The 23811-nt window shown below is 37.2% G+C and overlaps 2 long non-coding RNA genes across 3 annotated transcripts in view; one reads left to right on the top strand and one right to left on the bottom strand.

Annotated features, from left to right (window-relative positions):
• Positions 1-22757, top strand: part of LOC144282526 (uncharacterized) — a 167314-nt gene extending 144557 nt beyond the window's left edge. The window contains exons 3-4 of the long non-coding RNA XR_013350996.1: positions 20195-20288; positions 21158-22757. This is a non-coding gene — a long non-coding RNA (uncharacterized LOC144282526). The remainder of the gene's footprint in view (positions 1-20194; positions 20289-21157) is intronic.
• The window catches only part of LOC144282523 (uncharacterized), a 96009-nt gene that overhangs the window by 35636 nt on the left and 36562 nt on the right, over positions 1-23811 (bottom strand). For both annotated transcript variants that reach the window (XR_013350992.1, XR_013350991.1), the window contains exons 2-4: positions 13819-13925; positions 9866-9963; positions 6015-6153 (exon numbers count right to left, since the gene is read on the bottom strand). This is a non-coding gene — a long non-coding RNA (uncharacterized LOC144282523). The remainder of the gene's footprint in view (positions 1-6014; positions 6154-9865; positions 9964-13818; positions 13926-23811) is intronic.

The following is a 23811-nucleotide window of genomic DNA, read 5'->3' as shown; positions in this document are numbered from 1 at the left end:
AAAATCTCGAGTTTCTCTGTCCAGTACAGAAGCCCTGATATATGAAGCTATTCAAATTCAAATTTAAATTAAGAACTTTTCACAAATGGTATCAAGATACCCCCATTTCTACATTAAAATATCTCAATGCCTCCTATATGAATGTTTAAACCTGCTCTTCTATATAAATGTCCTTTCTGTCTCGTCTACAATAACCCTATTGCTACTGACATCATTCTCATAAACTTTACAATAGTCTCCCAGTTGATCTCCCTGCCCATGTTCCTGCACATCCTCTCCCCACCAAAATTCATTTTTGCACAATGCATCCAAGGACCTCCTTCCAAAATGTAAATCTGGTTAAGTTCCTAGTAACAAGTTTCAGTGGTTTCCTAGTATTTATATAAGTTGACCACATGATATATCATCTAAACTAGATAATTTTGCTAATAATGGAGGATGCTATTAATAATTATGCTGCTACAATAGGACTAAAGTGGACCCTCTCAGGTAAACCAGTATGTATGGTCATCTTTTATAGAATCTAAATTTCTGAGCTCTTAAATAATCTAACCCTGTCTACCTTTTCAGCTCTGTAGGTCTACTTGCCATTCACCAAATGTAGTGTCCTATTACACTTCTGTGAATTTTGTTGTTCTGGTCTCTCAATCCAGATTTCCTGTACTCTCCTTATCATGCCTGCTAAATATAGAATTTTAAAAGATGAATATAAGCACTATATACACTATTATTTTTATATATATGTATTTCCTGCTTATGAAGTAGTATACAATTCTCAGAGTAATTTGAAAAATGTAGAAAAGTTTTAAGAAGAACAAAAGCATCTACATTCTTACCACTGAGAGACAACCACAGTTAATATGCCATACTGTACTTTTCTCTATCCATGTATACACTTACAGTTTTCTTACCAAAACTTAATATTTACTATTTTATAATAGGCTTTTTATGTGATATATTATTTATTTTCTCGTATCACAAGTATTCTTTTATAATATGAGTTTTAGTGAATAGAAATTAATTCACTGTGTGAAGATAACACAAGTTTAGCTAATCTTGTGTTGGATATTGTTTGAAATTTATAAAATTTTTAAATAAATATGTTTTCTCACAATAAAAGCAATTCATATTAACTGAAGACTTTTGCAAGGAAAATGCACAAAGAAGAAAAGAGATTTATCATACTCTGAAAAATTATTTGCATGGCGTTTGAAAGATAAGTCTATGAAAACATATTTCTGCAATTGCTATTAAGTCAATGTAAAATATCACATTTCTAGAAATACGGACATGCAAATCTTCAAGAATGCAAATACTGTATAAAGGTAGCTTTGTCAACAGCTATGAATATTTTTTCTCTTAATATCTAATGCTGCTACTAAGCTTAATGCTTATAAACATATACATGTTAAAGATGTTTGTAAAAAATGCTTCTTAAGGTATGTAGCAGCATTCCAGGAATTCTACCTATGAACATTAAGGTGAAATGTAACCTTTCTGAAAATCTCCACTGCATTTTAGTCACAGATGAAATAGAGAGAGATTCATTTTTTAAAGTTATGCAGAATATCTGACCTGGGAAATTTTGAAAATATCAATTATTTATCTGAGAGATGTTAGACTTAACCAAGCTTAATTGAACCTGGATTTGTGATCTAGGAAACAGAAACATGATTAATATATCACAGATATAGTAACCATTTGCTATTTCAGCAAGTGAAAGGTGAACTTGTGAATATATGAATGCCAGAACATGTGCCAAAATGCTACCATAATTTTATTACTTCTTGCTGTTCTGCTAATTTTAAAATGACTTCATTTAATCTGAATCAAACTTTTAATATTCCACATCTTGGTACTTGTTTGGCAGGAAAATGTCACAAATGTATTCCTGTGGTCTGTGCACACTTAGCTATTGCAGAAATGTTTAACTATCTCCTTTCAAAAAAAAGATACCAAAATATTTAGAAAAAAAGAGTGCCACCAGCTAGGATCCATGGTGACAATAATATTAACATGCAGCTGGATTTGGGAGGAAGTAGTTCAAATCTATAAAAACAGCTACAATTTTTCTCTACTCCAAGCCCTAAACGTACACGTATTATAAGACTCAGAAGTCATGGTTGAGAAAACACAACCTCCATAAGGGCAGTGGTTTAGCAAACTCATGCCAGCATGTAACCGTAGAGCCAACCAGCACCCATGCTTGCATAGGAGAAACTAAGAGGCACGGTGGCACCTGGCCATTCTGAACTGGGCTTTGAGGAAGAGCATGTAACTCACTTTTGTAGGTGTTTGGGTGCATCTGCAAAACATCAGGGGTAAGAGTGTAGCCTGCGGGTTATGCACACTTGCACTAACTAATTATAGAAATGTAGATGTGCCAAAAAACATACCTGAGTGTCTTTGGCCAAAGAAGGGAAAGAAAGAAAACTAAGTTGAATCTCAGACCAAAGCCGAACACACTGAAAGAACACTGGTTATTTGAGAGGATAGAGCTTCTGTATGTCTACTAGTGCATCGAGGATGGCATGTGCTAACACAGGCATGAAAATAGATACTAATCCTCATGTTTAGGAGGTGAAAGCAAATCAGTTCAGATAAGTTACTCTACCCGAGTGTTCAGTTTAATTGAGGTCATTTCAGATTGCCAATTCAACATATTGACAGGAAAAAAATCCAAACTAAAGTTTGCTGTAGTACAAGCCATGAGTCTCACTGGTTCTCACACAACAGCAGAGGTAGGAGCAGGTGATGAGCGATAACAGAGCTGATACCAGTTGGCTGGGCTACTGAGATTAAACACACAGCTGTCTTGGCACCAGCGAACAGGCAGCTCCTGCAACTTGCACTTTTCACCCTGAAATGTATAATTACTCCCTTGACTAGGGCACAATGCTAACCTTTCCTTCTACTTCATTTATTAACATTCTTTTGTGCACAATTATTCACACAAATGCACTTTTTGCCCCTTAAGATGTAAATGTCATAGGTAAAACCAATATTTGTATAGATCAAACCATTTTCCTTTGGCTTCCAATATAAATTTTACAGATGAGGTCCATAGGCACACAAGCTAAGTTGGTGTAGACCACTACAGGTAAGTAGAAGGTGTCATGCAATAACAGCCCTCTGTAGTTGCATAGAGCTTCACAGGTTTTAAGTCACTTTCACATACATGACTTTATTTCACACTCACAATAGCCTAGGAAATAGGGCAAGAGTTATCATTTGTGTACCATTGAGTAAACTAATCTGGATCTAGAGATGTTTCATGTGTTGCTTAAGGGCCCATGACTAGTAACTATGCAGATTTTCTAACTCAGAGTTCAGCATTCTTTCCTCTACAGTGTAAACTAAACTGGATCACTGCTGTATTTTTTTCAAAATACATATATTTCGAGATAAATTTCTCCATATGTTTCTATGCACAGACATCTAGATAAATTTCTGTATATACTACTTACATATAGATATTTCTAGAAAGGAGAGATGTTGTCTGCCTAAACTCTCTAATTCCATCCCTATATCAACACTAGAAGGAAACAGGAATATAATATTTCCTTTGAAGTCTGGGAGGATTGGGAGGAGGACCCTCTGCTCTGGCCACATGGAAAGAAATGCAGGAGGAACTAACTCTTCATCCTGGAAATACACACAGCATGAGTCATCTATTTTAATGTAACGACAATAGTCTCTATGCTCTGAAGTTACTTTATATACTCGGAGAAAGTTGGCAGAATAACCCCCAACTTACAAGTCAGGAACTTGGGCTATTGAAAGTTTTATTTAAATGACCTTTCCCTTTAACAAAGTCTGAACATAACAAAGCTTCCTTCCATTCCTGCAGGCCTCAGGGTATAAGGAAAACAGGGTGTTGCAGGAATAAAGATGTCAATAAGAATTGAGTAGATAATAAAAACATTGATAATACCACAATAGATGATATCCAAAGACAGTTAAAACTGGAAAATATCAAAAGAAGTGAAGGCAAGATTTCTCTTGGGTGTTTGAATTTCTAAATCTCTTAGGAATAATTTGTATTATCTGCAAAATCTTAAGAAATATTTAATTGTATTTGTCAATGCAACATCTATTGGAGCTTATGTCTTGTTTTATTTGGCACTTTAGTGAGGCACTTTTGCACAATTATGTCAACACATTGAGTTAGCCTTTGTCAAGAAAGGCAAGCATTTGAATCTGTGTCAGTCAAGCATTTCATTTTTAAAAAATGATCTGAGTCAAGAACAATAGACAACTATTCTTGGCTTCATTAGTGCCTTTATTTTGATCTTTTCCTTTTGACACTCTTTCTCAGGCACATCTGGGCAAGTCTAGTTACACTAAGCCCCATTTAAAGGATACCAAAAATTCCACAATGAAGTTCTCTCCACTTGACTGAAAGATTTTCACTCTCAGGAAGAGTGGAAATTGAATATGATTATCTTTCACTTTGAGATTCACTTATAATAGGAACAGGTGCATTGAAGCCAGATTGGGGTTAGTAATGAATGGGGAGAAAGTGCAGAGACTATTAGATTCAATATACAACCAAATTTAGCAGGAGTAAGGCAGAGAGGTTGACAGGGAGATGAAATCAAGAATAGATTAAATACCACAAATCTCATTAGTCCATACCTAATACAATGAACAGTAGATTCTGTTACATTTTGAAACAAAAGAAAACACATTGAGAAGGGACCGTAAGTTTTAATTAATTAGATATACATTAGTTACTCTTAATTAGTTTGTATTTCCCAAAGCTAATAAACACTCAGAGATTATGTTTAATTCTCTGCTAATTAATATTAACGTTAGAAATGTTAAGAAAAAAGTCAATTTCTAGAAATAGTGTGCATGTGCCTTTCATGCTATCTGTATGTTTTAAATGGCTTCTTGCACAAGTGGAAATACTCTTAATTATTTTTAACTCTAGATGTAGTCAGAGACTCTGTTTCTTAAGAAGTGGAGTTAGAGAGACTACCTATGATGAGCCTTCAGAAAAATTTAGTGTATGTATTTGCCTAAGGAGGGATGACTTTATCACTGTCTTTCAAAAGAGTTGAGCACTACTAGGTATTTATTTACCCAAAGGATACAAAAATACTGATTCGAAAGGACACATGCACCCTGATATTTATGATAGCATTATCAATAGCCAAATTATGGAAAGAGTCCAAATGTACATTGACTGATATGTGGATAAAGAAGTTATGATATATATATACGTATTTGTGTGTGCATGTGTGTGTGTGTGGTGGAATATTACTCAGCCATAAAAAAGAATTAAATCTTGCCATTTGCAACAACATGGATGGAGCTAGAGAGTATAATGCTAAGCAAAATAAATCAATTATGGAAATACAAATACCATATGATTTCACTCAAATGTGGAATTTAAGAAACAAGGGATCCCTGGGTGGCGCAGCAGTTTGGCGCCTGCCTTTGGCCCAGGACGCGATCCTGGAGACCCGGGATCGAATCCCACGTCGGGCTCCTGGTGCATGGAGCCTGCTTCTCCCTCTGCCTCTCTCTCTCTCTCTCTCTCTCTCTCTCTGTGACTATCATAAATAAATAAAAATTAAAAAAAAAAAAAGAAAAAGAAACAAAAGGATGAACGGGGTGGGGGAGAGAAGCAAACCATAAAACAAACTCTTATCCATAGAGAATACACTGAACATTGCTGGAGGGAAGGTGGGCTGAAGGATGGGTTAAGTGGGTGATGGGTATTGAGGAGGGCACTTGTGATAAGCACTGGTTATTTTCTGTTAGTGATGAATCACTAAACTCTACTCCTGAAACTAAGGTGAGACTACATGTTAACTAAATAAAATTTAAATAAAAAACCTAAAACAAAAATTAATATGTAAATGCATAAAATTTAAAAACACACAAAAAAAACCTTTGTTACCTTAGAGACAAAATGCAAGAATCAAAATGGCTGCATTATATTCTTTTTATAATTATTATTTTTCTTTTTCTTAAAGCATTTGGAGACTTAAAATAGCACCTACCAATAACAACCATTTATGTTTTTCTCCTTGCTGGAATAGTTAAGTAACAGACTCTTCTATAAGACAGTGAAACTCCTCATGGGTAGGGGTCCCTTATTGGTTGTGTTCATCAATGTAGACTCAGCTCTTATCAGAGTACCTGGAACATAATAAAAGTCCAATAAAGATTTGTAGAACAAGTGAGTGATTAGACTGTATATTCAAACCGGCTTCTTGAATATCAAACATCTCTACATACACATCTTCAGAATGTATATGGTGAAGAAGGAGTGCAGGCTTTATAGGTAAACAAGGTTGGATTCTAATTTAAGCTAATCACCAAATGAAATGAGCCTCAGTTTCCCCTTATATAAAATGAGACTTATGCTCACTTTGCTTGACTGTAGTACGGATTACAGATATTGCACACACACACACACACACATGCACAAAGTCCAGCAGAATATCTGATATTTATTATATGTTCCATAAATTGAAGTTATCTTTACCATTTAATACCCAGATCATCTATTAAAGTAAGTTTAAAATGAAAAGCTTAGCCAATGCCTAGTGCAACCTCTCATAAATGAGAAAAATTAGTCTAGAAAGAGCAAGTGGTTTGCTGAAGAGTCAAAAATTAGTGCTCTTCAGAGAAATGAGGATCTGTACCAATTCCTGCTGAAGGATTTAAGATCAGATTTCACTGGATCTGTCCTCTATTTTTAACTGCACATACATTTGGCACAATTCAGCATATGTTTTTCTATTCCCCACAAAGTTAAATATATATGGATAAGTTACTATCTCTTAATATTAATCTTAATTTCTTATATTTTTATACCTTCTCTGTCTTTGAAACCAGGTAAATAAACTTAGAAATTGTGCATGATGAATCAGTTCTCCAAGTGACTGCAGTATATACCAATTTATATTGTCATGAATATTGGTTGAATTAAATTATTTCAATTTGTTTTTGATGTATCGCTTCAATTTTTTAAAGTTTAATTAAGAGTAAAATAGGAGCATCTGGGAGGCTGAGCTGGTTAAGCATCTGACTGTTGATTTTGGCTTAGGTCATGATCTCAGGGTCTGTGAACTTCATGCTCAGCAGGGAGTCTGCTTGAGATCCTTCCCTCTCTCTTTGCTAGTCCCCTCCACTCACTTGGCTCTCTCTCTCTCTCTCTCTCTCCTAAATAAATAAATCTTTTTTAAAAGAGTAAAATAATGCTTGGTAAAATACTCCCTCATCTTATCAGAATACCAGAAAAACTCAGTCTGTGCCTAAGGCAAGGTGTGGTACCATTAGGTGGCATCTTGCCACTGTACAGAGGCCTCAAATCATGCTACTCTTTTAGCAAATTGAAATTATCCTAATGGCTTGAAGACATCTGGAGAAGCCTTAGCCTCACCCACTTCTTAGCTTCTAGCAAAGCTAGAAGTGTCCTCTTGTGTCCCCTTCCTCCTTCAGACCTGCCTTCTCCACCCCCAGTGCATATCTTATTCCCCCCTCTCTCATCACTATGTACTGATCCACTGTTATGTGGTTAGGGGTCTGAACCATCAACACATTCATCTGCAGTTTGCTACAAATCCAGCAGTGAAGCAAAGCAGTGGAAATACAATGGTCCAGGACAGACTCTGTTCATGTCCTGTCATGCGGGGGTGATAGGCCTCAACCATATTTAGTTTCTTTGACTGAGGTTGCCTCATCTGTACATCAAGGGTAGTGAAAACATGGACTGTTACAGTTTCCCAAGGTTATTCAGAAGCTCCAAGTCTGAAAAAAGCACTGAAAACTATAAATGCTCCCCAAATATTGGTTGCTTTTAGGATTATTACCAAAGGATCTCTTTCCCCCCAGGCTTACTTTGTAGGATAAAGTGGGGGTTGGTAACACCAAACTGATGAGCTACATTAGTGAGCCCAAGTAATGAAAGTAAAGTATTTTAATCGGTTTGGGCTGCTAGAGCAAAATATCATACACTGGGCAGCTTGAACAGCAAACATTTATTTCTCACAGTTCTGGAGGCTATGAAGTCCAAGATCAGGGTACAAGCAGATCTGCTGTCTGGTGAGAGCCCCCTTCCCGGTTTGCAGTTGGCCACTTCCTTGCTGCATCTTTGCACATGAAGAGAGAGCTCTTCTTGTCAGGACACTAATCCTACTATGTGGGCTCTACCCTTGTGACCTTAACTAACTTAATTGCTTCCTAAAAGCCCTGCCTCCTAATACCATCACATTGGGGGTTAAGGTTTCAACATGTGAATTTGGGGGGCACACCTCCAGTCCTTACCATAAGGGGTCAAAATATTTTGAAATATCTGGGACACCACAATGTATGAACAATGCACCAAGCTGGAAGTGAGGTATGGAATTTCAATTCAGGCTCTATATCTTGCCCCATAAACTAGAAAAGTCACTTAGGAAATTAGCAATTAATTATGTGTCACGTACCATGTTAGGTATGTAATTCACATACGCTATTTCTAATCTTAAAATATTATAGCAAGGTAATTAAAATTATCCTTACTTTGCAGATGAAGACATGGAGACTCTGAGTGGCTTAGTAGCATGCCTAAGATTACAAACATACTCAACAGTAGCCCCTCTGAGATTCAGACCTAGTTCTCTTTCTAAAATCCCTTCTTCCCGGGATCCCTGGGTGGCGCAGCGGTTTGGCGCCTGCCTTTGGCCCAGGGCGCGATCCTGGAGATCCGGGATCGAATCCCACGTCGGGCTCCCGGTGCATGGAGCCTGCTTCTCTCTCTGCCTCTCTCTCTCGCTCTCTCTCTGTGACTATCATAAATGAATAAAAAATTTAAAAAAAATAATAAAATAAAATAAAATAAAATAAAATAAAATCCCTTCTTCCCTGACTCTATCATGCTATTGCTTTCCTCTGTGGTTGTCTTCTATGTGAGTTGAATGGTCAGTCTAAAAATTTTCTTAGGCCCCATTCAAATCTAAAATGTGATAATCGACTGTAGGTGATGAGTATTTGGACTTCTTAGATGAGCTATTAAAATAAATAGCTAAATAAATTGATCTGTGTTCAATCTAAATAAATTGATTTGTGTGCCTGTGAATAGATTGTAAGTGTACCAAGATGTTAAGACACTTCTCTCTCAGGCTTGTGGAGAGGAGACAGGGAAAGCTGGAACCCCTGGCCCCATCACTGGGAGTACCCTCTTCCATTTACTCCAGTTTGCCATGTGACTAAGACAATTTTTGGTGTGTCATGACCAAAAGTGTTTGGGAAGCTCTGTAATAATGAATCACGTGACCACATATAACAGGGAGAGTATTCTGGTGCTTGAAACCAGAGAATCTATATAATTCAACTCATGTTGTGAGCCTGGAAATGACTTAGTTTCCCCAGAAAAAAAAAAGCCATAGCATGATTTATACATTCTGCAACTTGTATAGTTGGAGGAGCAAATAAACTGTGCAAAGGCAGACACTGAGGGAACCAAGAAAATTAAACATTGATCTTTTGAGCATTCCTAGGTAACTGTATTTATGTAAAAGTTTATTTAAACTAATAGTCTTGCTACATTTTTAAGCCTTTATTAAACTAGAAGATACGTGCCAAGTTCACCTACTACTGAACAACATGAATTTTGAGTTCTGAGATGCAATGAAATTCTACTTGATTCTAATCTTTTCTTTCCATTGATTCCAAAACTTCTAAAGTACATTGCACTGTAGAAATATGCAAAGTAGTTACCTAGGATGACCTAGTTGATGTTTAATAGTTTATCGAGCATGTACATCTCTGAAATATTAAGATTAGAATTCCTTGACAAATTATAAAGCTGGTATTTCCTCTTGGTTTAGAGGTGAGCTTCTACATTTTATAGCCAGAAACTGACCTTGACCCTTTTCATGAAACAGAACTGTGGAAGTATAGGCTGCTGTAGTTCCTATGATGCCCTTCTTTGCAGGCAGTCTTCCAGGGATGAGAAATACACTAAGGGACAGAGAGAAAGATTCAAAAATGCAGCATCCTGTGGGCACAATATCATCCATGCAATTAATTAAAACTGCAACCTCTTAAGGGGACATGTGCCCCCCAACACCAGCTATTTCAGAAAAAAATGCACCACATTGCTTCAGTCTAAGACAAGTAAATATGCTCACATTGCATGCAGAAGAAACCAAAATTCTCTACTACTTCTCTGTTTAGTCCATTGCCAGCCTATACCTTTGTTTGGGACATTAAGGCTTCACATAAAAATTTTCAGACTTGTCTTCTTCATGTTGAAAGTTAAGAGGAAGGTGGACTTTTTTCTAATAAACAATAGTAAAATTATTGATTTCATTTATGAGTCATAGGTCACATTCTCTCTTAAATGCAATTCATTACTTAGGGTGTCCTAATATTATTTAGAAGTTTAAAGCTGGATGCTGCTATCTCTGTTAAATGTAGAAAAGAAAACCAGTAATTCATGACTACATCTATGGCAAATTTTCCTTTCATTGTCCAAACTCAAATTATTGCCTCATTTTGCATGTTGTCTTAAAAATGAGAAAGTTGATTAGAGACCAATGTTCACTATCCTTTAGAGCTTAAGCAAATTACAAAATGAAAATAAAATAGCTTTATGTAAATATAAAAACATCTCTAATTTAGTTTCAAGTATAAATATTTATTTTGAAAATATAAAATACAATAGCCTTTTGAATAAGGCCTCCAAGTTTATAAAAACCTTAATTGAGATTTTCTAGGGTAGAATATGAAAATTACACCCACCAACAGTTCTATAAAATAGAAGGTCTAGTAGGGCTCTTGCAAAGATAATACCAAGTCAAATAGCCAACAGAAAAGGCTCAATAAAAAACAACCACTATGCCACTGGGGTGTTTGTTTACTTTTGTTTTCTCTTTTCAGAGAGAAAGAGAAATGTTCTGGGGTTCCGGTAAACTCTGAGGTTTGTTTGAAGTGTTCCCCAAATGTGTCATGCTGTATCATGTCTAAATGCTTTTCAAGGTTGGTTCTCTCTGTCTTGAGCACCCAGCACCTTCTTCTCCTGGCAAATTTAGATCCATCATTTAATGTCCAGTTCCAAAGAACCACCTCAAGAAAGCCTTTTTAGATACTGGTTAAATTGATCCATAGCATGGGCACAGTTCTATTCTAGCACTGCTTGTGACATTAGACTTCTCCCTGTGAGTAGAAACCAAGTTAAACTTTGTTTTTGCCATGAGTTTTTGGTAAGATTAAACATAACAAATGGAACCACCTAGCACAAACTTATATGTTTTGTCTACACTGAGTAAATGCTTTCTGATGTCACTGCTATTGTTATGATTAGGCTGCAGGGCCTGCAGAGAGGGCAGCTAAACTGCAGCCAACACAGTCACACTGGGCTTATGCATGTAGCAGCACAGGTAGGTCACTCCCACATCCCTGGTCACTCAGGTCCTTCTCTCCCTCTCCTGTCTTCTAATTGTCACAGGGAATACTTAGAGGTGAAGTGATAGATCAACGAAGGGAACTTTATCCTGCATTTGGTTTTGCAGACATAGAATCAGGTACTTTTGTACCTGATTTTGTACTTTTGTACTTCTCCCACTGACTCCTGGGAGAATCCTGGGTTTACCTGGGATCTAGAAATAATGGTTTCCTTGTTGTTTTAATATATGATATGTGCTACTAATGTAATGATACATACTAATGTATGACAAATTGCAAATCAAATGGTCATATTACTGAGTTGATATATTTAGAGAATTTAGACACTATTTATCTTTGCTAGTATTTGTTCTTAAATAAGGGGGGAAGTTTTTTCTTTACTTCTTTGTATTAATTTCAGAGGTAGAATTTAGTGATTCATTACATCAAGTGCCTTCCTTAATGCCCATCACCCAATTACCCCATCCTGCCACTCATCTCCCCTCCAGCAACCCTCAGTTTGTTTTCTACAGTCTAGCATCTTTTATGGTTTGCCTCCCTCTCGATATTCATCTTATTTTATTTTTTCTTCTCTTCCACTGTGTTTATTTGTTTTGTTTCTTAAATGCCACAGATGAATGAAATAATATGATATTTGTCTTTCTCTGACTGACTTCACTTAGCATAATAACCTCTAGTTCCATCCATGCCACTGCACATGGCAAGATTTCACTCTTTCTGATGGCTGACTAATATTCTTTTGTATATACATACCACATCTTCATCTGTTGATGGACATCCGGGCTCTTTCTATATTTTGGCTAAGGTGGACATTGCTGCTCTAACATTGGGGTGCAAGGTACCCCTTCGAAACACTATGTTTGTATCCTTTGGATAAATACCTACTAGTGCAATTCCTGGGTTGTAGGGTAGCTCTATTTTTAACTTTTTTGAGGACCTTCCATACTATCTTCCAAGGTGCCTGCATCAGTTCGCATTTCCCACCAACAGTGTAAGAAAGTTTCCCTTTAGAAAAATGTTTTTATTTTTTTACAAAAAAGAAACCCCCCCCCAAAAAAAGTAAATATGTGAGGTGATGGGATGTGATAATTAACACAATTGTGGAAATCCTTTCACAGTGTATGTGTATATCAAATCTTCATGTACACTAAATATCCTGCAATTTTATTTGTCAGTTATACCTCAAGAAAGTGATGGAGGGAGAAGCCAACCAAATAAAAAGTGACCAGTTAAGACAGTCTATTTGTTTGTTTTTAATAATACTTAATACCATAGGTATTTGGAAATATCTAAAAATTCAGGAATACCTACATTTGTGTCAGTTTATTGACCCAGTTAAAACCTACTTGCATATTTTCACGTGCATGCAGTATATAATTGTAAAGTAAGGAAGAGAATTTTGCATGTTATATGCAAGATTTATTCTTTATTCTACAGCCATATTAGTTGTACGCTTTTCTCTCAAAGTCACATGCACTAAACCGGTAATAAATGCCAGCCATATGTAAAATGGCAAGTTTGAGGATCTCAAGGTTACAATGATATATCCTTGACTTCTAGAAACTTATGGTAGTTTAGCAATAGGTATTCCTTATCCTTGTATTTTTCCTGTTCCCTCTATTTTTGGATAGTACATATGAAATTTAGCTAGCAATTTTATAGGTCTATAAAATCATAAGCAGATTGACTCTCAATCTTTAAAGATTTTAAGAGGAATTGTAATGGTGGTGTACAGGCAAATATGGGAGTAAGAAAGTAATTTTTATCAGTTAATATCATCTCATCAGTTAACTAACATGTATTCAACAACTTCACCCTGACAAAGGTTAACGTGCTGTTAGCATTACCACAGTATCCGAGGCAAGTATTTATGGTGAAATTTAACATAGTGGTACCTTCCCTGGCACCTGCACATATTGTCTTCTTGTTTTAGTCACTGTGTGGGGAGCATTCACTTTCTGTGTATTTGCTCAATGGAAAATACAGTATGTTCTGTAGCCCCTTGCAGCACTTTTTTCAGAAAGTGAAGCATTTTTTCCAGTAGAGTGTAAACCAATGCCACCTGACAGTAGGATTTCTACTAGGGTAAAATATCATAGATTTTCTCTGAGAATAAGGACCTATATATGAAACTATTAACTATGGGCTGCTGTAACAAAATACCACAAACTTAAAATTGGCTTAAATAACAGAAATGTATTGTCTCATAATTCTGGTGGCTGAAGTCCAAGACCAAAGTGTCAGCAGGGTTGGTTCTCCTGAGGCCTCTTTCCTTGGCTTGTAGATGGCTGCCTTCATGCTGTGTCCTCATATGGCCTTTTCTCTGTGCATAGTCCTGGTGTCTTTCTCTCTTCTCATAAAGACATCAGTCCTACTGAAATAGGACCTCACCCTTATGACCTCACTTACCTTTAATTTTCTCTTTAAAGGTTCTGTCTCCAAGTACAATCACATTGGGACTCTGGAGCTTCAACATATGGATTTGAGTGTGGGTGGGAGACAGGACACAGTTCAGTCTATAACATGAAAGAAAAACTTCAAAATCATAAATATAATAATCCCATTAAAAGAAACTTCCCAAAATTTTTCTGAGGATTCTTTCAAGTACTCTGAGAAAGTAAATTAGACAAAATATAGGGATCCCTGGGTGGCGTAGCGGTTTAGCGCCTGCCTTTGGCCCAGGGCGCAATCCTGGAGACCTGGGATCGAATCCCACGTAGGGCTCCCGGTGCATGGAGCCTGCTTCTCCCTCTGCCTTTGTCTCTGCCTCTCTCTCTCTCTCTGTGACTATCATAAATAAATACAAATTTAAAACAAAATTAGGCAAAATATAAAACACAGCTGTCATGAATTTTACTTCACATCTCACGTTTAAGAAATGGCACATTTGTTATTTTTGTAAATAATGTTTAATCAACAGGCTATAGGAAAATTGATTTGGGCTACTATTTGGGCACTATTACCCCCCTTTGTCCAGATTCAGTGTAAATTCTGAAGGTCTTAGGTGGTTGAGAAATGCACTCTTTTTCAGCCCACACTGGTCATTGTCTCTGTTTATTGTCCAAATCACACAGTGGCTCCAGCGCTGAGATGCAGGGTAGGGATTTGCTGAGATTGAAAGCCTGACACCTGGGGTCCTGCCTCTTAAGAGTAATGACAGAAAGGGAACAGTGCAGAGATTTCTACTACCTTTAAGCCTCTAAACTATCCATTTGTCCCCCTTCTCAGATTTAGAGACCTCTACACCTTCCCCCAGACTAGCATTTCTAGTTCCCTCATCATTTACCCCTTCTACAGAGACTCTCCCCTCAGCAGAGTTTAGAAATGCATTCCTCTTTTTACATCAGTCATTTTTTTTCTTACTATTACAAAAAATAAAAATAACAAAAGGCCTGAACTTAGCTGTCTTGTAGGCTGGCTTATTCAGTAAAGATGACAGCTAAAGTCTACACAATCCAGGAAAATGAAAAGTTCCACATGTGTCTCATCATAGCAACCAGGAGGAGAGCATGAATCCTTTCTAAGAGACAATGAGAGACATCAGAAACTAAAAAGATTAAGAAGTTGAATGAATTTCATTATAGGCTCTTTAAATGTCTTTTAAATTGTCTGTTTTACTTTTTTCACCTGCCCTGCATTCTAACTTTATTGGGAGTGTCCAAACAAGCCTCCACTCTCTTTCATGGCAAGAGGAAAACTAACATCAAGAGAGCTGAAGAGGGAAGAGATGGGACTTTTGCCACCAACACACTCTTCCCCATTTTGTATGACTATTGTTTCCAATCAGTGCTGCAAAACGCCCCCCTGAGGAAGCCTCAATGACTCAGTGACCACTCTGAAGTCAAACAAATTTTATAGATGTTTTGTTAAGGAATTGGATTGGCAGAATAGAAATATATGAATGAGGGGGATCCCTGGGTGGCTCAGTGGTTGAGCACCTGCCTTCAGCCCGGGTCGTGCTCCTGGAGACCCGGGATTGAGTCCCACGTCAGTCTCCCTGCATGGAGCCTGCTTCTCCCTCTGCCTGTGCCTCTGCCTCTCTCTCTCTCTCTCTCATGAATTTCTTTCTCATGAAAGAAATATATGAATGAGGTAAACAGGTTCAAAACATTTTCCAGCTGAAACACCAGATTAACATTTATACTGGTTGGACATTTTACTTATTCCTGCTAGCTAGCTCCCAAAATTTGAACAAAATTTGAACAAGATGAACAAGATTAATTTTTATCTTTTTGCTATTACTCGGGATTTCTATATTCAGGATTTTTTAAATAAAGAGATATTTTACATAAGCATTTTTTGTAAAATTAAATAAAATATAAATCAAATATCCTGATTCTAAAAATTTGTCATGTTAAAAGTGTTATCACTAAATTTTCCCATATTGAGCTTCTTTTGTCAAGACACTTACTTTGTCATATTTTTAAAAAGAGTAAAGGATGAAATAATATGATTTCTGGGGATGTGCTTCAAAAAAAATCCTGAGTTGAAGGAGAAATGAAACAAGGTTGGCCATGGAATGTTAATTTTAGGAGCTTTGTGATGCTTATATGGGGATCAGTCCAATTATTTTGTCTACTTTTGTATATATTTTATTTTTTAGAGGTTTATTTATTTATTTTAGCAGGGGAGGGGCAGAGGTAGAGAGAGAAAGAAACTCAAGCAGACTCCTTGCTGAGCACAGAGCCTGACATAAGGCTTAACCTCACAACCTTGAGATCACAACCTGAGCCAAAACCAGGAACTGGAGGCTCAACCTACTGAACCACCTGGTACCCCCATATATATTTTAAATGTTCTATGACACAAAGTTGAAAATAGTAAGTAAAACTTAAAAATCAAATGTTGTAGTTCTTACAAAAAATAAAGACCAACAATAAATATGATAGAAAGGTAAATATAACTATACTGGAGAACAGTAGACAAGCGTCAGGGTGATTCAGGAAATGTCAATTTTTTCTCCAGTTAAAGTGTTCAGATCCCTAGGGAACCAAACCCTTTTATTTTCTGTCATCATTGTGAAAGCTGATGGGTGTGCCAGTCACCTCTGAGAGTAGTGCTTTGGGGAATAGCATCGCTATGTCAGCTAGTGCCAACTGGTGCTTGTGCTGTTTTAATATTCTCTGAGGTCTTGTCAATCAGCAGCTGTACTCCTGAGAAGAGTTTAAAACTGAGCACCAGTGGCAACTGTCCTTCCCCTAATAATCTAATAATGGGGTAGAGATATTAATAGTGAGAGGCAATGGCTGGCTGTTCCCCTTTTTTTACCTTAATTTTGTGGGTCCCACTGATGAACAAATATATTCATTCTAGAATTATCTATTAAATGGTGTAGGGAGTCTTGCCATGTGTTGCAAGGGATACACAAAAGCATCAACTATTCTCTCCTCCTTCAAAGATCTTACAGCCAAGCTGCAGTTGGGACATATAGGGGGATTAAGTTAAAAATGCAAGGCCGTATAGAGTGTACATGCCCACTGAATAATATAGATTCCAAATACTGTAGCGGTTCAAAGTAGGAAAGGGCCCTTGAGGGAGTAAATTGGAAAAGGTTTTCTGAGAGAATGGATTAAATGGAGGTTTAATCATATCCAAATTCACCCAGAGAGTCAAGGACTGAGTTAGAGGCGCATAGTACAGTAGAAAGAGCAGGAGAACTGAGTCAGTCCGAGCTATCTTCCAACTCCAGCTGTTGTCTCTGAGGTCTGTTCTTTCATTTACACATTGTGCAGGGTTGTTATAAACATTTATATAATATTGACATTTGGGGAAATGCCTATTGTTAAGTAGACCCCCTAATAATTGCTTGTGTGTGTGTGTGTGTGTGTGTGTGTGTGTAGAAAGCCACAGGATAAAAATTTGTAAACAAAAATTGCAATCCTATTGTAGAGACCTCAACTATCAGTCTAAGGGATTTAGACTTTATTCCATGAATGTCTTTATTCCATGAATGTCTGATGCCTTTAAGCAGAGAAGGTATTTGGGAGAGATTACTGCAGTAGTTATGGAACCTGCTTGAGGAGCAGGTGAGACTTGATCCAGAGAAATTCATTGGAAGGTTAATGTGATGATCTGCGCATGAAGTGTTAAGGGCTAGAATTAGGATTGTGGCCAAAGATGAATTTACCTGAAGCTAATGAAGCTCAATTTTTGGTACCACACTTGCTTGAGCCTCATCTAAGGCCTCAGAAAAGACCCTAACAATACCTCACACAGTCAGATGGTTTTGTGAACTTTGCAAAAATGAGATATTAATTGGTTAAGATCACTGTCTCTTTCCACCCTTAGTCACCATGGGCTGCTATAAGAAAACACTACAGACAAGGTGGCTTAAATAACAAGCATTTTTTTTAATCCGTTCTGGAGGCTGGAAGTCTGAGATCAGGGTGCCAGCATGGTCAAATTTAATGAGAGCCCTCTTCCTGGTTTGCCCATAGCCATGTGAGGTGCTATATATCCACATAGCCTTTCTTTGTCCTCATGGGAGGAGAGAGAGGTCTCTTCCTCTTCTTATAAAGACACTTATAAGGACCTCATTATGAGATCACTATCTTCATGACCTCAACTAACGCTGATCACCTCTCAAGGACCCTCCCTCCTAATACCATTCCATCAGAGTTTCAGGCCCCCATGCATGTATTGGCAGGGCTACCAACATTCAGTCTAGAGCACACCTCTACTTTCCTTCCATATCACTTTCCTTTCCTTGTGCTCTAGAGAGGCTATGGGGCATTATGGGAATGGACTAAGAAGAATTTTAGTTGGAGAGAGATTTAGTTCGGGTTTAATAAGGTATATTTATGTGGTTTTCATTCACTTCCGTGTACTACTATCTTTCCCTGCCCAGATATGGTTTCAGAAATGCTCCTGTGCCCCAGTGCCATCTTACCTAGAGTCTTGACATGAAGGTGCAGGGCCACAGTTTGTATTGCAACATAATATGCCCTCAGACCTTACGCCCCAAAGGTGTGGGTGGTAGAGGAGAAACACATTTTGAAATGTATGGAGCCAGAAGCCAAGTCTGTGGAAAATTCTACCAACTATCAGATATGTAAAGTTGGACATGGAAGATTTGGTTATTGATGACTAATCAAAAGGGATGTCTTCTCCTGTGGGAATATATTCGACAATGCAATATATGCATTATAACTGTTTAACTGTGTTATAAACACTCTATACTTTTTTCTTTATAAAATGGAATTGTACAAAGTAAAATTTTTTAGAGCATTTAGGTTTATAAAACACATATATACTTGTAGCCTCACTTCACAGAGAGTCTAAAGCAACTCATTTAAAAACAATTAAGTTTGAGACTAGTTTATAGTTGAGAGCAATTAACATGGCATTATAATAATGATCTGTGATGCTGACAGAAACTTTACTAAACTATTATTAATTTTTAAAATTTCAATCCACTAAGCTGGAAAAAGACTGAATTGTCTTTCTAGTCTCTCTAAAAAATTATTACACAATCCTTAGCTTTTAAAGAGGTGATCAGCAAGTGTGTAGCCAAAAAAATATATATACGAGGAAAAAATTGTGGGGAGGTATGGAAGTAGTGAATTAATAAAAATGTTCTGTTACTTTTATGGATTTTTGTAATGCTTGTGGTGTTTATCAGTTATGATTCCTTTTACCAGTCTAAATACAAATTAACTTCCTGGTCTAATTTTGTATGTATAATGTTTGATTTTTTTTTCCAAAATGGGACTTCCTAAACCTAGATCTATCCCCTCATTATGGCAATGAGAATAAAACAAAAAGGATAGATGCAGACATTAAGGGGGCTCAAAACAGTGAGCTTCAGTGAATCATATCCATTCTGTAGGAATCACAAAGAGAAAAAGAACTTACTCCCCTCCTTGAGAAGATTCTTTTATTGGCCATTAAAACATTTACCACCCCTCTTTGGGTGCTAGACTTTCTGGAAGAGTGCTGTAATGACAGTTTGAAACTCTCAAGCCTAGTATAAAGTATACAGAAATTCACCACGTGTTCAAAATCCCACTGCCACCACCCACACCACGTTCTTTCTCACCTGAGGCAAGCTACCAACTCATTATTCTCTCTTTGACCTTATCACCACCATCCAAAACAGTTCTCCAAATTTTGGACAAATTCATCTCCCTAATATGCAAATCATGTTATATTGCCATCCTATTAAAATGGCTTTTACCTTTAGGAAAATCATCAGTTTTTAACAGAGGTTAAGGACATTGGAGGATCCTTTCTCAAGTAATTGCTCCCATCTGTCTATATGGCTTCCATGAGAGCTGCATTATTATTACACTAGCCATAGTTACTAGGTCTCTTTGTCTGGGTTTTAAGACTTGGAACTGAGAAAGTCAGTGGTCATGTTTTTTGTTACGTGACCCTTAGAATCAGAGGTGTCAGCAGAGAGAAGTTAGATACAAAAAGATGCACTAAGACAAGAGAGTGTTGATGCCTTGAGTGCATTCCAGTTCCTGGTCTGAGATGTCCCTGTAAACTGGTCCCACCCTTATCCTTGGGCTCCATAGATGGTATGACATATTTATGATAAAAATCACCTTCCCATTTGAGTTGGTCAAGGTATGCTCCAGGCCCCTGCAACCAAGAGTCTTTTAGAATGCGAATGGTTTGCAAGACCTTCCATGATCTAGGCCCTACTTAACTGTCCAAGCTCATCTCTGCCTATTTCCTGCTTCATCCTTAATGTTCATTCAATACCACAAACTTGTTAGGTCCTTGTCCCTGCTGAACCCTTCCTTGCACATGCTCTTGCTTCTGTCTATTTATCTTTCAGGTCTGCATGAAGATGGTTCTTTCCTTACAGAGATTTATCCTGACTCATATGCCCCTCACGGCTGCTGTCCTCCCGTGAGATGACTTATTTTACTGTAAGTCATGTCCTGTTTACTTTCTTCCCCTACTATGTATTTTTTCACCACAAGCCCCTGCTGAAAATGTAGGGACCATGCATGACTGTCTTCTTTATCATTCTATTCTCATAGTTTAACACATGTCAGGCACATATTAGGCTCTTAATATGTATTTCTTGAATGAATATGTAAATTAACCACCTAGCCAACATGGACAAACTAACAGTAAATTAATAAAAGGTGGGCCAAACACCCAAAACCACTCCCTATCTCAAAAGTAGAGCAGTATTAGGACCTAGAAACCGCCTGTATATTCTTTTGGGGGCTTTTTAAAGATTTTATTATTCATGAGAGACAGAGAGAGAGAGAAAGAGAGACAGAGACAGAGAGAGAGAGAACAAGGCACAGGCACAGGCAGAAGGAGAAGCAGGCTCCATGCAGGAGCCTGATGTGGGACTCAATCCCGGGACTCCAGGATCATGCCCTGGGCCGAAGGCAGACACTCAGCAGCTGAGCCACCCAGGCATCCCCCGCCTGTATATTCTGTTCCATTCCTTTATCTTGCCAGCTATCACCCTCAGAGTCACCACTATCACCAAATTTTCCCTTTTCTCATCGGTTCGCTTTTTCTTTAGGGTCATATCACATATGTAGGTAAACCTAAAATAATAAAAAATGTCTTGCTTATCTTTAACTATTTTGAACTTTATAAAAATGGTAGCATACCATTAAGTATACTGCAACTTGCACTTTCAATAACACACGGTATTTCTAAGCTTCATCCGTGTTAATATGTGTAGTTGTGGTTCACTCATTTTTACTATTTGGTATTGCACTGAATAAACTTACTACTATTAATCTATCCATTTTTGTTCCCATTCTTCCAGCTACCCAGTTCCCTAGGTCCTGCCAGATTTTATTCTCCAAAGATAGTATGATATTCCTCATACCATGTGCTCTTTTACTATATTTCTTTGTCACTAACTCATGAGGAAATGAAGTTTAATTCTCTTCTTGAATCAACGTGGGTTTCTGACTGCTTCAACTAATGGAGTATGGTGGAAGTGACACTGTGTGACTTCTGAGACTGGCTCACAGCCTTATGATGATGCAACTTCCACCCTATTTACTAGAGCATTCATACTTGGAGCTCTGAACCACCATGTAAGAAGTCCAAATACCCTGAGATCACCATATTGAAAGGAAGCCCAGCTACAAGGAAAAGCCACATGTGGGAATTCTGGTTAGTGGTCTTAGTCCTAAAATTGGTGCAAACCAAGTGCCACACAGGAGTGAAGGACCCGGCCAATGATTCCAGACCGAACCGCTGAGTTAACCCTTTGAGTCTTGCCAGTTGAACTCCCAGGCATCCTGAAACAGAGACAAGCTAGTCCCCATGCACCCTATCCAAATTCCTAATCCATGATCACAATAAAATGGATGCTGTTTTTTAAAAAAAACTAAATTTTGAGATAGTTGTTGTATTATAACTATAGTAACTGGAACAACCTCCTTAGTAATTGTCCCTTCTCTGGACCCCATATCTGCCTGGGAAAAAAAATCTCCCTCTTGCCTTCAAGTCTCTTCTAATTCTGATCAATCAATACCCTTTTTTTCTGATACCCATGTAGCTTCTGCTAACTAAGTCAACTCATAATTCTTTAAGATTTTATTAAAAATATCTGTTAAAAAGACTTTTTCCCATTGAATATTCATTCTTCCTTTGTTGAAGATTAATTGACCATATAATCGTGGGTTTATTTCTGAGTTTTCTGTTCTATCCCTTTGATCTATGTGTCTAATTTTATGCCAGTCCATATTGTTTTAATTAATACCACTCTGTAATATAACTTGATATCTGAAACTGTGATACTTCTGGTTTTGTTTTTGTTTTTCAAGATTGCTTTGGCTCTTCAAGATCTTCCGTGGTTCCCAAAAAAATTTTAGGACTGTTTGTTCTAGTTCTGCAAAAAATGCTGTTAGTATTTTTGATGGAAATTGCATTAAATCAGTAGATTGTTTTGGGTAGCATAGACATTTTAACAGTATTTCTTCTTCCAACCCATGAGCATGGAATGTCTTTCTTTGCATCATCTTTCATTTCTTTCATCAGTGTTTTACAGTTTTTGGAGTACAGGTCTTTCCCCTCTTTGGTTAAGTTTATTCATAGATATGCTATTGTTTTGGGTGCTGTAAATGGGATTTTTCCTTAATTTCAGTTTCTGCCACTTCTTTATTAGTGTAAAGAATACAACATATTTCTGTACATTGGTTTTTGTATCCTGTGACTTTACTGAATGCACTTCTCAGTTCTAGTAGCTTTCTGATGGAGTGTTTTGGGGTTTTCTGTATACAGTATCATGTCATCTACAAATAGTGAAAGTTTGACTTCTTCCTTACCAATTTGGATGCCTTTTATTTCATGATGTTGTCTGATTGCTGTAACTAGGATTTCCAGTGTTAAATTGAATAAAAGTGGTGAGAGTGGCCATCCTTGTCTTGTTCCTGACTTTAGGGGAAAAGATAGTCTTTTCAACAAAGTGTTGGGAAAACCAGACAGCTACATGCAAAAGAATGAAACTGGACCACTTTCTTACACCAAACACAAAGACAAGCTCAAAGTGGATTAGAAACCTAAATGTGAGACCTGAAACCATAAAAACCCTACAAGAGAATATAAGCAATAAGTTCTCTGATCATAGCAACATTTTTCTGAATATGTCTCCTGAAGCAAAAGAAATAAAAGCAAAAATAAACTATTGGGACTACATCAAAATAAAAGATTTCTACACAGCAAAGGAAATAATCAATAAAACAAAAAAAGCAACCTGTGGAATGGAAGAAGATATTTGCAAATGACATGTCTGATAAAGTGTTAGTAACCAAAACATTTAAAGAACTGTATAAAAGTCAACACCAAAAAACCCACAAAAAATCCAGCTTTAAAAATGGGCACAAGATATGAACAGACATTTTTCTCTGAAGAAGACATCCAGATGGCCAACAGACACATGAAAAGATGCTCAACTTCACTCATCATCAGGAAAATGCAAGTCCAAACTGCAATGAGCTATCACCTCACACCTGTCAGAAAGACTAAAATCAAAAACATAAGAATAACAACTTTTGGTGAGGACATGGAGAAAAATCCTCTTGCACTGTTGGTGGGAATGCAAATTGGTGCAGCCACTAGGGAGGACAGCATGGAGGTTCATCAAAAAATTAAAAATAGAACTATACTACAATCCAGGAATCATACTACTGGGTATTTATCTGAAAAATACAAAAACATTAATTCAAAGGGCTACGTGCACCCCTATGTTTATTGCAGCATTATTTACTATAGCCAAACTCAAGCAGTTCAGTTGTTCATAAATAGATGAATGGATAAAGAAGATGTGGTATATGTATACAGTGGAATGTTATTCAGCCATAAAAATGAGTGAAATCTTGCCATTTGCAACAACATGGATGGAGCTAGAGCATAACACTAAGTGAAATAAGTCAGTCAGAGAAAGACAAATACCATATGATTTCCCCC

The sequence above is a fragment of the Canis aureus genome, chromosome 13, assembly GCF_053574225.1.
Source record: "Canis aureus isolate CA01 chromosome 13, VMU_Caureus_v.1.0, whole genome shotgun sequence".
Taxonomy (NCBI): domain Eukaryota; kingdom Metazoa; phylum Chordata; class Mammalia; order Carnivora; family Canidae; genus Canis; species Canis aureus.
Note: the sequence above shows the minus strand (reverse complement) of the source record. Positions and strands in the feature narration are given on the sequence as shown.